The following is a 5,469-nucleotide window of genomic DNA, read 5'->3' as shown; positions in this document are numbered from 1 at the left end:
CATTTCTTGATTTCCATGCTTAAACCATTCCACAGCTTCACCCCATGTACTGATATACAAAAACTTTTTCTTGTGGTTCTGAATTTTAAAGTTTTAAATTCACCTTTTTCCCTTAAATTATAAAGTCCTTCCTGTTTTGAGAAAACCTTTTGAATGTTTCCCAATCACGCTGTCGGATTTATCGAAGATTTATGCAACAAAAAAGGCTTAAAACAATAATATGTAAACATTTTGCATTTTAATGCATATCTGCTATCATTATGGGTGAAATCAAAGCTGTGGAGTGAGCTGACAGTCTGACCTTTGATCAAAAAGTGTCAGCTGTCACTCTGTCCGTCCATCAGCAACAAGATGACCTTCACTGGACGTCTGTCATCTCATCATCAGACCTCCGCTTCCAGGTCTGTTCATCTGAACGGCTCCTTCAATCCAATGAAACTGCATTATTTTGTTAAACTACTGGAAAGCTGATTGATTTGTTTTTAGCATCATTAAGGTCCAGTGTGTCTGAAGAAGCCAGGGAATCATCAGATGGCCTAATTAAAGCAATTTCATGGTTGCCACATTTTTAGAGGGGGATTTTAATCTGAAATGCACCAGTGTGCTCATGCAAACATTCAAAATTAAAAGCATATCCCTTAAAATTAGCTTCATTCTGTTTTTCTCCCCCAAGTTTGAAAGCCTAAGATAAACTGATGTGCCACCCTCTAGTGGAGCTGAACGTTAGCATTTATTCTTCATAATCACGTTTGCTTTAAACCTAATTGGTAGAGGCAGGGAGGCAGAAATTGAGGGACAACAAAAGCTACCACAAATGCAATTAGATCGATGCAAGGCAAATGAGTCGGTGGCGTCGGAGAGACATTTAAAACGAGGCGACGAGAGTAACGAAAACACATTAAAACTGCGGTTGGCAAACTGAGACCCTCTGAGGTGTCGCACGTTTATGGCGAGTGTGATAGCGTGCCAAGGAGACGAGCATTGCACTTCAGGCACTTTTCCTCCCATCGCAATTAGAAGGTTGCACATCAGTTAACCTGCATACATATTTATGCCCCATCATGATCTGCAGTTTCTGAGCCGCACAGAAAGGCTGAGAGCTGGAGAGCAGGGAGATTCACACCCTGCAGAAAGCACCAAAAATGAGGTGACGGAGATGCTGAAGGTTCTCGAGGCTTATTGAAGACATCCTAGACTTCTGATGGCTGTCACCTTTGTCTCCCTCTTACACCACAAGAAAGCCCGTTCCTTTTTTAATAAAACTGTACCAGTCACCCTGCACAGCAAGCTCTTTGATACTCTTTGTGAAAGTCTTACACAATCGCTTGACGTTAATTGTGACTAATAATTCCAGCCCACATTTTACTCCATCTGCCATCGCGCCAAGGTCTGAGTCTGGATGGATGCCAGGAAACAGAGTCTCAGCAGCAGAATGAAAAAGCACAGTGGCAGACGCTCACACACTCATGTTAATTATTTGTTTAATAAATATGCAATAACTCCAGTTCCTGGGGCAATAACTGATCTCAGAGCTGTGTGTCTCCACAAGAGTCAGTGTGAGCACATTAGATGCTTTCCCCTGCAACGTCTGCAGAGGCCATTTATATTCTAATGTAGAATGGATGTTGGCATTTGTTATTTTTACTTTTTCATTATTACTTTGTGTGTTTGCCTAATCCTGATTATCCCCACGTAGCACTGAGACAAGGCACACTTTGCTTTCCCTGCATGTCTGCTCTACAAATAGCTCAATTTTTAATCACCAAAGTCTTTAATCACTCGCCACTGCTCAGATGGAGGGTTTTACAAGGGTGATTATAAAAGTTGGTGAGCAGCAGTCCTCCATTGATGACAAAGATACTGTTCATCCCTAATCCTCCCTATTATACTGGTACACAACCCTAAAACTCCCTGTTTGAGCTCTGTCGGTGGATGACTCTGCAAACCGTCCAAAAACATGAGCAAATGCTGATGTAAGGCAAACTCTGATGATTGTGTAATTTATTATGAAGCATTCACACTGTTGTGATCTAGTTTTCTTCTGTATGTTTTTCGGCATTGTTCTTGTTCCACAATTTTTGTGCTATTTCAAGGAAGCATTTATCAAAACATTCAGTTCTTTTCAGGAGAAGGGTGCAATGTTTTTCATTCAACCTTTATTTATATAAATTAATCACATGGAGTCTCTGAGACTCATTTACAAGAGAGACCTGTTTTAGACAGACAAACGGAAAAGAGAAAACACGAGAGAGGAGAGGAGGTAAAAAAATTGTATCTCGCACTATGTCCTGGCCAGGGGCCCAGTGTGAGAGTTAGAAAAAAAAAGACCTTGCACATAAACAACAGACATAATGACGTCATGATACATTTATGCATGAGGAGGCCCAGGAGGGCAGTGATTCGTTCATGGACTGCCAGAAGGTTCCATAGTTTTGATAAAGATGGCACAGTGTTTATCAGCTGGCTCAACTCTGACACAGATCCACAGATGTCCTCAGGAGGGGAGCGATAGGGAAGGGGGGGCAGAGCTACTCGTTCACATAAAAAACCAGGAGAAGTCTGAGATAGCTGGCCAAATCAAGGCTGAGTGGAGAAATCAAATTCAGGAAACAGCTATTTTGGGTCAGGCAGCCTCTGCTTGAATTTCCATGTCTGCCTTCAGAGTTCTGCTGGTACATCTCAGTAATGATTCAAACAGCTAAATTTTGTGGTCACGCTGCCGGACCAAACTTGTAGCCTTCTCCAAGGTCTATTCCTTTCTACCAGTGAGCCCTAGGAGCCGCAAGTGGCTTGTGATTCCCAGAAATCGCGTCCAGCTGACGGTTCTGCTCATGCAGTGTCTGAGTCTGAGAGCTTACCGCTCGGTACATTCCTTCATACAAGCCGGGCAACTTTACCAAGGCCAGAAAAGTTGCCGACATTTTCTGCATTTGTTGATAAACCAGGTAACTGCCGACTCCAAAAGGCAGAAATCCTTTTCTCATAAATCAAACTATGTATGTGTCTTCTACATCCTCAACAAACAATACAGACAGACACACCATCTTCCACTGTCCTCAGGAATCCATAGTGTATACAGCTGCGAGTGTCCCTTCAAGACATGAGGGCTCTCTTTCACCCTGTCTTCTCATCGAGAAAATTGTATCAATTACGTTGAGGGACCAGCTGACCAGATACATCATTTATAGTTCAGAGGATATGTAGTGAGAGGCTCTCATAGGAATCTACGGTGGCCGACGGGTGCAAACACGCAGCAAACGGCGAAATGCGCAGCAAACACATGTATGATGCAAACTCAAAAACACGCAAACACAAACAAAATGCAAACACAAAAAAATCAAATGCAAACACAAACAAAAAACACACGCAAACACAAAAAACATGCAAAAAACAAAACAAACGGAAACACTAAAATATCAAATGCAAACACAACAAAAAATGCACACAAAAAACAAATGCAAACACAAAAACACATGCAACCACAAAAAACACATGCAACAAACAAAAACGCTGCAAACAGTGGAAAACACCAGCAAGCTCGCTCCACAAAAATAGACGTGCTCCAGACCAATAGGGGCAGTCGAACAAAGAACAAATAATAAAACAAACTTTGAGGAAGAAAGACGTTTTCCAACCGCAAATACATCTCACAAGAAGAAGAGGAAGAAAGAAAAGGTTTGTTTATACTTTATTCATTCAAACACGCAGTTTTTACAATAGGCCCTTTTCAAATGACGTCAGACAACTTACGTTCTGACTCGATGTTGATCAGTACTTCCGGGTCTATTCTCCCTCGGGAGACCTGTCTGTAAACTTCACAGAATTTCATTCATTCAACCTTTATTTATAGAGATTAAATTACAAGATATAGCGCAAGGTAAGGTTAATAAAAACAGTATTTACGTGTTAGTTAGCTGTGGTAACGTTATCCATCATTATCAATTTACCATTCTGTAACTGTGTAAGGAAACGGCCTCCAATTGTAAAGTAAGTTAACTAGCAGCTAACAGGTAGCTAAACGCTGCTGCTGCCTGTCAGTGCTGAAACATTAAAATGTTTACTTTATCTATTAATATAAAATCTCTGACATCTTCCAACACTGTTGTTTAGAATAGCATTTTAAATATTGAATTAAAAACTATATGTCAAACCATTTCCATGTTCTGATGTGATTAATAATTTCTCTTTTTACTTTCTTGTGTCTGATTTGTCTTAATGTAAAAGTTGAAAGTATTAATTGGGCTGATTTGTAAGAATTTAAAAACATTTTGCCAAAAAGAATTGGGAAAAATAAGCCCTGAGAAAAGTCATTAAAAATTGGGATTAATTTACCCAGTCCAGACAAAGCTAAAATGGAATAAAATCCTTCAATTAAATACATTTTAATCTATGAAACTTACATTAACCGTGATTTAAACTCCTCAGCATTGAAGGAGCCTCATGAGCAAATATTAAAAGTTGGCTCCTGATTTTTATTTTTTCTCGTAGTTCCTTCCTGCACAGGTCATATAGTAATGAACAAAAAACAGCACTGAGCATGTCTGAGAAACTCAGTAAAGACTCCACTGGAGAACAAAAACTAGACCCCCTGAATTGTATTCGCCCTCACAGTTCGCCATCCTCAAATGAGCCCCCCGTGGCTTTTATTTTCTGCAGTCAGACACCACCTCTGCTTGCTGTTTGCCCTCCGTCTTAGAAGATCCCACACCACAGACCTTCATCCAGCTTTGTCACAGCTTGATCGAAGACATTATGTAGGTTCACACACACTTTCTTGTTTTTGTTTTTTATTTTATTTTGTTGGTGAGTTGTTTTTTGTTTTTTTTAGTCCAACTCTTACCAATAGCTCTTTTTTTCTGAAAAGTTCAAACAACTTGAGACTAAGTGCCTGGAGCACAAACTGATCTGGAGTCAGGCCAGAGAAAGGAGGTGATGGACAAAGAGAGAGAAAAGAAGCAAAGAGATGAAACTGCAAAGGCAAAGCAAAACAGAAACTCTGTGACTTATGCTCCATCCATCCTCAAAGGAGCGATCGGGTCTGAACACACACATTTCAGATCCCCCCCGCCCCCCCCCCCCCCCCCCCCCCTTCGAAACAAAACAGACTTGGCAGTGGTGGAAAAAATGCTCTGAAATATTTTTCTTTTTTTTTTAAACATGACAAATGATCGGGTAATTTCACACAAATGTTATGGTTTTGGACAAGCTTCTTATTTCCAGTTGGATAAAATATTCACACAAACACAAAATCCAACTGGATTCAGCATATGAGAAGGAATTACACGTTAAAAAATCATTTAGACACAAGCTACTTTAGAACTTTTCTGGTTGAGATAGGAGCTCAACTCAGTTCTGCCACCCTAACCTCCGGATGGATGGATGGATGGATGGATGGATGGATGGATGGATGGATGGATGGATGGATGGATGGATGGATGGATGGATGGATGGATGGATGGATGGATCCCA

The sequence above is a fragment of the Nematolebias whitei genome, chromosome 6 (assembly GCF_014905685.2).
Source record: "Nematolebias whitei isolate Nwh7 chromosome 6, NemWhi1, whole genome shotgun sequence".
NCBI lineage: Eukaryota > Metazoa > Chordata > Actinopteri > Cyprinodontiformes > Rivulidae > Nematolebias > Nematolebias whitei.
Note: the sequence above shows the minus strand (reverse complement) of the source record.